Raw genomic sequence first — 12,644 nt, 5'->3', positions numbered from 1 at the left:
TTTTTTGTGTTTCTCACAGCTGTCAGAACGTGCTGGCTTCTGCTTTATTCTCAGCTCCTAAACACATCTTTTCAAGTTACATGGTTTGCATGCTAATGTTCAACCAAGGCATATTATTCACTGTAATTTTGATCTTATCAAAGGCAGGACAAGGATTTTAAATGCTACAACCATTCATACTAATTAGAAGAACTATTCAACAGCCAGTCCTAGATTTCTCAAAGACTAAGGCATAAATAAGAAATGGGGTTCACAATTAAAATGATAGCAATAGCCTAAAAAAATTTCAAATGTTCACATTAGTTTATTTTGTGTTTTAAATCCAATTGGGTACTATTTTCAAATAACCTCAAATCAGAGGATATACCATTTATACAAGATATGATCAGAGGTTTCAAGACAAATGCTACTTAGAGATCATTTAGCACACTTTCTAATTTCATGAATGAAGAAGGCTGGAAAGCATGGAGAAGTTAGCATTCTTACCCAAAATCACACTGAGAATGAACGGCAGAGTCAGAACTTAAAATCATACTCTTCTGTCTCCCAGCCTCACAATATAAGCTGAGATCAAAGAGAAGAAAACTCCAAAACGTTTTAAAAATTAGAGCCCTTAAAGATACTTAATTGCTTTTTCCTATATAGAATCTCTGTTCAAGTCAAAATGATCAAATTTTCTTCATTAAAATTTTTTACTTCTGCTTTTTGATCAGAAAGGATCACATCACCTCTACTAGATCCTACAGTAGGAGTTTTAACCCTGAGGCCATCAGAAGAGCTGCAATTGATCAACATGATACTTTTCAAAATGTCACACTGTCCTGGCATGGTCTTTTGCCACTTTATTTGGAATATCAGTCATCTCAGTACTTACAGGGGCATGGCTTTCCACATCAAGCACTCCTCAGGAGATACAACTTGACTCACTCAAATGAATACTTGGAATATTAATTAGTTAACCATTATTTAAATCATTTGGTGTATGTGCAGGTTTACAGCCTATCCATAGGCCCTGTAGGTAAAGCACACACTTGGATTTCCAAGTGTACAGGCCTGTACAGTCTTGAAACACGAATTAGATGAGGATCAAACCAGAAGGACATACTAAGCTTACCTGCTGCTTTTATCATGTAGAAGTGTCTACATGCACAAGACAAGGGAACAGATGAGGGACAGTTGCCTTGAAAAAGGTTCCCAGAAATGTTCGAATTAGTGATTTAACAAGTAGGATATACTAAATAGATCATTCATAAAATAGACAGATGAGAGTTTGTGAATTTTCCACAAGATATGGGAAAGATTTATAACTAAGAACTGTTAACTAGAAATTTTTTCCAGCCATGAAGACAAATAGGGTGAATTTCTCAAAGGAAAGAGATAAATTTTTAATTTCTCATATCTTGTATTATAATAATTGAAAATCTAGAAGTCGATAAAACATGCCAAAAAGATGTCTTACATTAGTAAATTGGCAAATAACACGGTTTCTGAGTATATATCACTAAATTCATTATATTGAACTATTTAGAGGGACATATGAAAAAATAGAAATGTAGTAGGGAAAAAGAAAATGAAGGGGAAAAGGTACAGAAAAGAGAAAAAGATCCACAATAAGTAAAATATACATTGGGTAATTAGCCATCATACACTTAATAGATATAAGAATCAATGCATTTTGTGTTTGCATTTTGGTCTGATCCCTGTGAGGCATGAAGGGAAATAAAAATTTCACCTGCATTTTAAAGGAAACTTGGAGAAACACAAAGCGTATAATTTTCATGTTCTAAGACTAAATTGTGTTCTCAGATATCAAGCTTCTTGGGAACCAGAATAAAAGTATCTGCTAAGCCTTTTGCATTGTACATTCACTCCTGTAATCTCTGTTTCTTATAGTCAATAAACAATAAAAATCAACATATTTTCCTCTCTTTGACTGGGGAAAGAGGGCATTAGGTAGGTATCTTCAATTGGGAGAGAATCGTGGTCTACAAATTCAAAGTGCTTTTGTACACTAATCTCTCCCTTCTTAATCATCACAGTAATCTTGTAAAGAATCTCAGAGATACAGAAATGTCAAATGATTTAATTACTGTATTTTGTAAATGTTGAGGATTATATCCTGAACACAAAGACAGATGGGAAAAGGCTTCAGGACTTAGTTCATCAAATACTTGGGGGACAATCATAAGATATGCACTAGCCTATTTGCAAATAGAATAGCAAAGAATAGCACGCACTTTGAATGAAGAGGTCATTTATTTTTTTGACAAGTTTAGTATTGTATTATGAATTGACTGTTTCAAAGTTCCGCACTGCATATTCAAATAAGGCAACACTTCACAGCTTTAGGTTTCATCACAAAGGATGAAAAAAAGCTAACTTCCCTGCTAATTCTCAGCCGCGATTGAACGCATAAGGCAAGGTGAGGTTTATTTCTTCAGCCTTTAATGGTCCCTTAGTTATTTCTTTCGAGTCCTGTAGTAGAGAATCTGTGTAGTCTGATCTTCTGATGAGTTAGAACTCCTCCTACTATTTTAAAGTATTTTCTTTATTCCAGACGACTGTTAGTACCCCTTTGTTGCATTCGTAAGGGGCCTATACCCACACATTTAGACCAGTGCACCATTAGGAGGCCATCAGGGTAAGAAGCACCAGGGTTAGAGAACGAACATGTGTATTTTAGCATCTGAGCTAGGGAAGTTCCTCTGTTCATTGATCTCCTCTATCAACCTCAAAAGCTTCCTCCCCACCGCCGATGGTGGCTCCCTGGTACTACTGGTAGTCGGACACCAGGTCGCTCATGTTGCTCTTGGCCTCGGTGAACTCCATCTCGTCCATGCCCTCGCGCATGAACCAGTGCAGGAAGGCCGTACAGTGGAACAGGGCCGAGAACTGCCCCAAGATGCGCTTGAACAGTTCCAGGATGGCCGTGCTGTTGCAGATGAAGGTGGCCGCCATCTTCAGGCCGCAGGGCGGGATGTCGCACACGGCCACCTTGACGTTGTTGAGGATCCAGTCCATGGAAGTAGCTGCTGTTCTCGTTCTGGATGGCCAGCATCTGCTCGTCCATCTCCTTCATGGACATGGGGCCCCCTAAGATGGTGTCCACGGTCCGGAAGCGGCCCTGACGCAGGTCGCAGGCTGCCATCATGTTCTTGGCATCGAACATCTGCTGGGCGAGCTCGGGCGCCGTGAGGGCGCGGTACTGCTGGCTGCTCAGGGGCGCGAAGCCCGGCACGAAGAAGTGCAAGTGGGGGAAGGCACCATATTGACGGCCGGCTTGCGCAGGTCGGTGTTGAGCTGCCCGGGGAAGCGCAGGGAGGTGGTGACCCCGCTCATGGTGGCCAACACCAGGTGGTTGATGTCCCCCGTAGGTCACTGTGGTCAGCTTGAGCATGCGGAAGTAGTTGTGGTAGAGCGCCTCGTCTATGCAGTAGGTCTCACCCGTGTTCTCCAACAGCTGGTGCACGGACAGGGTGGCATTGCAGGGCTCCAACACGGTGTCCCAGACCTTGGGGGAGGTCATGACGCTGAAGGTGTTCATGATGTGGTCAGGGTACCTTCGCAGATTTTGCTGATGAGCAGGGTGCCCATGCCCAAGCCCGTGCCCCTGCCCAGCGACTGGGTCAGCTGGAAGCCCCGCAGGCAGGCGCAGTGCTCGCACTCCTTCCGCACCACGCCCAGGACGGAGTCCACCAGCTCGGCGCCCTCCGCGTGGCGGTCGCCCAGTTGTCCCCTGCGCCCGTCGGGCGGAAGATGAAATTGTCAAGCCAGATGAGCTGCTGGGACCACATACTGTCCATGGTGCCTGGCTCCAAGTCCACCAGGGTGGCCCTGGGCACACATTTCTGAGACGATGACTCATTGTAGTAGACGTGGATTCTCTCCTGTTGTAGCACCGACTCACCCACGCAGCCTCTGGCCGGGTTGATACCATGTTCATCGCTGATCACTTCACAAAACTTGGTGCTGATCTGGTTCCCGCACTTCCTGCCTGGATGTGCGCCATCTCCCTCCTGGCGCGCCGCTCTGCGCTTGCGCGTTGGCTCTCCGGACGGCGGCAGCGACACTGAAGTGGTCATTTAACAATATGGCATTTCCCTTAATGATCTGGAAATTAATTAGTTTCAACCCATTTCATTGTACTGACTACTAAGACGGGGACAAAAAACTCCTTTAGCTTATTACGATACGCTCTCTCCCTCCAAAAAAAAATTGATGTGAAGAAACTTAAGATTCTATAATGTGGGGAAAAAACACTTTTTCCCCACATAATGGAAATAGTTTGTTGTATTATGCAGTGCACTTCATGTTTTCCAAGGCGAGTATCAGTAGTTCTGCTTCATAGCACCCGTATCTTTGCAGCAAGCAATGCAGTCTGTGTTTCTGTTATGACTGTCACCGTCGTTTTGACTGCCTTTAACCTGCTTGGCAACTTGAGAATTGTTTTGTCAGGATCTGCACCCATAAAGTGGCCATGGCATGGCCTTTGTTGATAAACTGTTCTCACTTCGCTGACAGATATTTTCTGATGTCTTGAATACAGCAACAGTGATCCCATAGTGACAGCTAATACTGGAAAATTCTACAATGCAATTTTTACTACAAGATGTAAAGAAGGCACAAGAAACCTAGGTGAATGGAATTGATGGGTCATAGGGTACGAATGCAAACTCCCTCCAGGAATGTTTGAGAATGCCTGTTTATGTACATCCTTGCAGATATTAGGTATCGTGCTATTTAAAAATCTTGGTCAATTGGATTGATTAAAAATAATATCTCGTTATAATTTGTATTTTTCTTATGAGTGCAGATTAATATTTTCACACCTTAAGTTGTCATTGCAGTATTTCACTGTTCATTTTCTTTTTCTGTTTTTCTATTGAGGACATTGTCTGTATTGAATTGGAAGAGCACTTTATATACAGAATACCAATTCTAAAGTTGAGAATATATTAAGAGATAAATGACCAATATCTCTTTGATCTAAAATGCCTGCAACAAGATAGAGAAAATGGTATGCATTGAAAATCCAGAGGAGTTGGTGGGGAGGAAGTACATTTCTCTGCAGTCTGTACATGAAGAACGGGTTGCTTTGGAGCTTCAATTTTTGGGGAGCTTGAGGCATAGAATAGACATGAGAAAGACAGTGGAAAGTTGTGTGTGAGGGTGTGTGAGGTGACTGGAAGCAATCTAAATGTCCAACAATAGAATTAATAAAGTAAATTATTAATTTAATACAATATACATAATGAGATACTATGCAATTGTGGTAGACAGCTTCTAAAATAGCCCATGTGATATTCAATGCCTGATATTCATGCCTTTGTATTATCTCCTCCCCTTGAGTGTTAGCTGGATCTGTTGACTTGCCTCTAACCAACAGAATATGGCAAAAGTGGTCAGATATTATCTCTGAGATTAGATTACTAAAAGATTACTCGGCTTCTGTTTTGGTCACCTTCTCTTGCTCTTTTCCCTTGTCTGACAGAAGCCAGCTGCCACACTGTGAGCTGTGGAGAGGCTCAGGTAACAGTCAGGGAGGATCAGAGGTCTCAGTTCAATTACCTACAAAGAATGCAGTCCTGCCAACACCATATGTGTGAGCTTGCAAGCAAATCCTCCCCTAGTTGAACCTTGGGATTTCTGTAGCCCAAACCCATATTAATGTTTGTTCTTTTAAGCCACTACGCTTTGGAGTAATTTGCTATGCAGCAATAAATAACTAATGCAGCAGCCATCAAAAACGATAAAGTAGATGTGTGATAGGTATGTAGGATTGGGTAGGGGGGATAGGTTTGGTGGTGTGTGCACACGTAGTCTGTCCTGCTGCAACACATGTTTTGTGTAAACATAATTAGTAAATAGGGGAATTATGCCAGTATAAGATGGAGTCATGGTTCATACATGATTTTTTTTCTAGATAAGCAGAGCCAGAATAGGAGGAGTAGACTTCTAACCAACAACAGGATAGGAAAAACCCTCAGCTCAGCAGCTGCACTGACAGCAGGAGCCCCTTGGCTATGTTTTAAGAAAATTTAAAACAAGTGCTTGAGAATATAAAATGTGAACAAGACTTTATTAAGGTATGATTTATAATATTTATAATAAGAAAAGGTTGAAAATAAGCCAAATTCCATCGATATAAGATTAAATAAACTATGGTATACCAACCAACTGAGTTCTATGCAGATATAAAAAGAACTGATGACAACTCATTATGCTATTATAGCATAGCATATCCTATGCTCATTAGCATATCCTATGCTACAGCAAGGAGCTGAACAGTGCACCTTGTGTGTAATAAAGGGGAAATACCAATATGTATACATATTTGCTAATATCTTCAAAAAGAAACTGAAAAAGTTATCCAAAAACTAATTTAAAACATAATGCCAAATCCAGTTTGTGAATTTTCCTTGAATTCTAATTTGAAGAAAGGAATTATAAAATGATTTTTTAATCGAAGAAACTTGAACATGGATTTGATATTAGATGATATCAAAAAATTTTGATCAACTTTGTTAGGTGTGAAAATGGCATATGTTTATGTTTTAGGTTTTTATTTGATAGAAATATATACAGAGTTATTAACAAGTCAAATCATATGATGTCTTGAATTGCCTTCAAAATACTTCACTGGGAAAAAAGGATAAAGGGCAGGTTTGAGAAGATAGATGCAACAGGATTAGAGAAATAATTATTATTAATAATATAACTCTCAAAGCTGAGTTTTGGATACATTATATTATTTTATTTACTTTGGGGTGTGCTTGAAAATTTCCATAACAAAAAGTTGAAATAATAAAAAAAATGTTGAAAGAGAGTTTGCTCACAGAACTCTCTACTCAGAGGAACACACGCCTAGACAGCACAGCTCTCAGCTCATGGCAGTTTGCACTGTTGCCAACTTTGATGGTAGCCCCACTGACTCAGAACTCTGCTTCTATCTATGTTGTACATACAGTCCTGCTCGACATACTCCTTCCAGTGCTAGTTCAAGGGTTGATGGCATTAACACCCTATTGTTTTTGCATTTTTTGTTTAATCTCTGACATGCCAGTCTGCAATCGACAGTCTACGTTATCTACCCAGGTACCAATGACTATTTTTGCTGGTGCTCTGGTTACAAATTTGCTTAGACTTTGAATACACTGTCCTAACCTTAACTTCCAGTTAATCCTTGTCATTTTTAGTGCATAATTTTGCCAAATACAAAGTTTTTCACAAATGTATACATTGCATTTTACCAGAAATGCCTATATATGCAAAACATGTACAGAAAAGAGCAATTTGGCAAATAATTATATATAGCATGATTCAAATTTTGTTAAAACACACATACACGCATAGGAAAAATATTTTGTACTTGTTCATATACATTTTCTAACTTTTCTACATGTGTTTTTGTGAGTTTATAAAAGAAATGAGCATTTAAAATTAAAAAACAATTGATAGCCCAGAGTCTGACCATTTAGACAACTATAAAAGTCAGATTGACTATATTGAATGTTGAATATTGTATTGAATATTCATATTTAATTACAATATATTGTAATTGTCTGTGGCACAGAGAAGTCTCAACACTCTGTCTGAGTGTCTCTGAAAGAGAGCTCTCTACTAACCCCAGCCCAGCAGAAGGTTAAATTGTCCTGTACCCGGATAAAAAGCAGAGTGGGCTGGGGGAGGAAGGAGATCAACTATTCTGCATGTTATTTTGACAAAGGTTACTAAGAAACCAAAAATATGACAGAGTTATCAAGACAACACCTTAACTTGAAAGAGAAGGTTAAAAAAACTCACTGTTATCAAAAAAACCGCCTTTGGTCCAGGTACAGTGGCTCACACCTACAATCTCAGCATTTTGGGAGGCTGAGGCAGAAGGATTACTTGAGGCCAGGAGTTCAAGACAAGCCTGGACAACATAGCAACACCTCATCTCTACAAAAAAAAAATTTTAAAAATTAGCCAGGTGTGGTGGTACACGCCTGCAGTCCCAGCTACTTGAGAGGCTGACGCAGAAGGATCGCTCAAGCCCAGGAGTTTGAAGTTACAGTGAGCTATGACTGCACGACTACACTGCATTCTAGCCTGGGTGACAGAACAAGACTCTGTCCTCCACCCCCCGGAAAAAAACACCTTTTACTGTGACACTTACCTTTACTATATCTTCATAATATTTTTGATATATGTATAACTGTCTTCACTTTATAAACGAGAAAACACTAAGAAAATTTAAGTAACTTAAGGTTATGCTGCTAGTAGAAACAGAGTTTATATTTCAGAGAAAATTACATACAATGGTACTAATCAAATTATGTTATAAGAATTTATTTTCTCAAAATTGGACTAGATGTGTAACTTTGGGAAATATCAGTTATCTTTTTTATCTTAAATTAATCTCTAATATCTCATTCATTTTCATGGTTCTCACAACAACCATACATAAACATTTGCCCAGATGTATGTGGTTAATTCTTAATTATCTTTGCCCTCAGAATTGGAGGAAGGGGAGTTTACCTGAATAAGGAAGGTCACTTGCCCAAAGGCACACAGGAAAATGGAGGCCAGGAGTTAACCATTCCTATCCCCTCCTGAAAACAGGCATTGGGGCACTGCCCCCCTTCCCAAACTCTACACGGGACCCCCTAGGGCACAACACCTATAGACAGTGGTTTGTCTGCCAATCTTTCTCTGTCCCTTGCCATTTTCACCTGGGCCCTAAATACAGTTAGGATTTCCTTCCAACCATAGATAATTTGTAAATTATGCCACCTGTCTAATTATTTCATTTTCAGTTGTTTGAATACTTTTATTTTTAATTTGTTACAGATATTAATCAAGGTATTGTAAAGCTAATACCCTAAGATCTTATCAAAGTTCACTTACTCTAACCGTTTTAGAACTTCCACTTTCCATTTCTTCCAAACTATTAACTTTCATAAGTGTGTAATCCTGTGAACATTGGGAAGCTCCAATGAGTACACACTATTTTGCTATAGCTGCTGAGCTATTTTCTCCTCTTTTAATTCTGCCCCACACCTTCTTGCCACTCATGTTTGGCCCTTGAAACCCATCCTGCCTTCTCCTTGGGTCTTGAGCACTCAAAAGAGTTAAGGGGCATTGGAAACAATAGAACTCTGTCCACCAGCCCTCTCACATACCTGTAACACCAATCACTGGCATTCCTGATAAAATCCCTGAAGTCCTCCGTCATCCAACGCCTTCCAGAATATCCCTCAAAAAAAATCAGTTATGGTAAGAATGATATTAAGTAATGTTATTGTAGTCTAGTATTTAAAAATTAATAATACTGGCATAAACGTTAAATCTCAACTCTTTATAATTGCAAAATCCCATGTCCCGAGCAGGCCGTCTAGGACCATGGTCTTCGTTGTGTTGAGTTGAAAGCATGCATATGGAACAACAGCCAACCTCCATCCCCCAAAGAGTCTGTGTGTCAGATTCCAAGGTAGCCAAAAAACCTTCACACAAGAGCCAAAAAGCATTTAACTTGTCAAAAGCATCCCTGGGAAAGAAAAAATTCTCATCCAGTGGAATTAGTCAGATCACTTTAGCACCTGCTTCTCATATTCTTATTTCCCATGATCTTGGCTGTTTCCCCAGTTTTCAGGATCCTCTTGCAGCCACAGCTCTGGCTTGACTGTTCAGCTCTCCACATTTTCTGATGACTCCTATTTTCGACATTGACTGCCCCCACAATCCTGTCTGTTGGCTCCCACCTTCAACCTGATGCCCACTTGGCACTTTCTGGTTCTGACCCATGTTTGAACTCCCAGCCTTGGGTAGTGAGGGCATCTTACTGGACATATAGGAAGCTGCGTAATTAATGAACTTCCTTAAATATCACTGGGTATAGTAATATTAAGGCTGTAATAGAGCCTTAAATATTAAGGCTCTATTATTCTGACACTTGTTAAAATGGTAAAGAAGACTTTACTCAGGACTATTGCAATAGGTATCAATACCATCCACAATAGGGAAGAGAAATGTGGCTCAATTCCAAATATAGTAAAGACAGCTGGGAATTTATAACTGAGGAGCAGGAGGCAGGGTGTCAGTGGGTAGGCATCAAGGGTAGGGGGATTCTTGATAAACCAACTTAAACGGATTCTTGCTGAAGTCGGGTCAGGCTGATCAGACATCAAGTGTGGGGGATGAGGAATTTGATCAGATATTGAGGGTGAGCAAATATCAAGAGTGGAGAGAGTCTCCCTAAACTAACTTAACAGGACTCTGGCTAAGACTAAACTCAGCAAGCCAAAGACAGAGCCCTAGTTGAAAAGAGAGCTCAGAGAAGCTTGTCTAAAGTCTGGTCAAGGAGAGAGTCTTTGTCAGCCCACAGCAGCATCTGTAAACAAAAAAAGGAAAGGGGAGGAAGTTAACAGATTTTTAATGACTGTCTGATTGTGACACTGTGTCATTGCATAGTGCTTTGTATATATCATCTCATTTAGCCATAAGTATTATGAGGAAGGTGTCATTATCTTCATCTTACATATAAAGAAATTGAGGCTCAAAGAAATTAAATAACTGACCCTGGGATCAGAAGTCCTGGATCAGATGTTGGCTTTTTCCCATACCATCTCAACTGACCATAAACAAGTCACTAACCTCTCTCAGTCTCAGTTAATGTGCAAAATGGACACATTATACCTTCCTCCTAGAGTTTTAACTATTATCAGTGTGGGGATGACTCCAGAATCTCTCTCTCAAATCCTATTTCCAGATTCATATCTCTAACTGTCTACTAGACAGATACTACTCAAAATTAATGGCCCAAATTGAACTTATTATCCTACTTCAAAATACCTCCTTTTCTTTCTAAATTCCTGATCTCATTAAATTATAAATGCATCATTTTCCAAGCTAGAATCATGAGAGTTATACTCAACTCCAGGCACTCATGGCCCCCACACCCAAACACACATACTTCCATAAGCAGATACCTAATCCTAAGAAAAACATTCCTAAAGCCACCTTCTCGATTATGTCTCTGTGATCACCCTGTTCATGACCTGATCATCTCACCTGGTGATCTTCTTATCAATAATCGTTATCTGCCCCAGTCTATCCTCTTAATTATTATTAGTGTCATATCCATTAAAATGGAATCTTGGGTGCGGCAAAGGCAATATACGTAACCTAAACATTTGTACCCCCATAATATGCTGAAATAAAAACAAATAAATAAATATAAAAAAATAAAAAATAAAATAAAATAATTGATTCATTAAAAAAAAAAAACAGAATCTGGTCATATTACAGTGCCGTGTAAAAACTCTATTAATCCTTCACTGCCTACTAGTAAGACTCAAAGTCCTTAATTAAACATGCAAAGCCTTTCACGGTCAGCCTCAACCTCTTGCAGAGCACCAACCACCTCTCACTGACCCTCTCCAAGGAGGCCCATTCAAGGAACTCTCCTTCTGTATCTCCTGCTCCCTCTCTGAAATGTCCATCTGGTAAAACACCTTCCAGATCCAGGACAAATGTCATCTTCCTGCTGCATGCCTTTGGCATCATCTGCCCTCTCCAGACTCTCACAGCACTTTGTTCATGCCACTAGCATAGCCTTTGCTGTGGTTTGTGTCCCCCTAAAATTCACATATTGAAATCTTAACCCCCAAGGTGAGGGAATTAGGAGGTGGGGACTTTGGGATGGGATTAGTACCCTTATAAAAGAGACCCCAGATAACTCCCTTGCCCCTTTTGCAATGTGAGCACATGGTGAGAATATGGCCATCTATGAACCAGGAAGTGGGCCCTCACCAGAATCTGTCAGCGCCTTGTTCTTGGACATTCCAGCCTCCAGAACTGTGGGAAATAAATGTCTGTCATTTATAAGCTACCCAGTTTCAGGTATTTCATTATAGCAGCCCAAAAAGACTAAGCCCTTATCCACAGAGGGAGTGAAAGTCTCATACACCTGTTTCTCCCATCAGACTAGAAGCTTCTTGAATACAAAGACTATATGTGAGTCACGCTTATGTCCCCTGAATCTTACTTAATCTAAAATATCATTACACCTACAATTCATTTCCTAAACTACAAAATTATAGAAAATAAAACAGCTCTCTTTATCCATCATTTAAAATAAAGAAAAATGAGACAACTTCAATTCAGCATGCAATGTTAATTTAAACTCAGTCAGGTTCCCATTCATTTAAAATTAAGGAAGAGTAGGATCCAAAATACTTTTCCCCTAGGATTAAAACACATTATTGTATAATTATAGACAACATTTTAAAAATTAAAGTGTGTTGCTTCTTTAGGGACTTGATTTCTTTTGTTCCATTTACTATTTTTATAGCATGTTTGATAAGCTTCCTAAAGTCATTTCCTAAGTAGTTATAAGAATAAAAGAAATTCAAATGAAATACCTTGAAGTTTTTCCTTAGGAACAACTCATCCCTGCTAATGACTTCCCAACATATTTTCTGGGTTACTATAATTTTAAATTAAAGAATTAAATTCTGAAGTAGAAAAAATTTTAAAATAACTCTGAACTTAAGTAATCCAAATGGCTCTTATTTCCCATGATCTTGGCTGTTTCCCCAGTTTTCAGGATCCTCTTGCAGCCACAGCTCTGGCTTGACTGTTCAGCTCTCCACATTTTCTGA

General features: G+C 39.6%; 1 pseudogene; it reads right to left on the bottom strand.

Moving 5' to 3' along the window:
- Positions 1–2,772: 2,772 nt before the first annotated feature.
- On the bottom strand, positions 2,773–4,028 carry LOC105809212 (annotated as a pseudogene).
- Positions 4,029–12,644: the final 8,616 nt, after the last annotated feature.

This window comes from Propithecus coquereli, unplaced genomic scaffold (genome assembly GCF_000956105.1).
Source record: "Propithecus coquereli isolate 6110/MARCELLA unplaced genomic scaffold, Pcoq_1.0 Scaffold191, whole genome shotgun sequence".
Lineage (NCBI taxonomy): Eukaryota > Metazoa > Chordata > Mammalia > Primates > Indriidae > Propithecus > Propithecus coquereli.
This window is presented reverse-complemented; position numbering and strand designations above follow the sequence as displayed.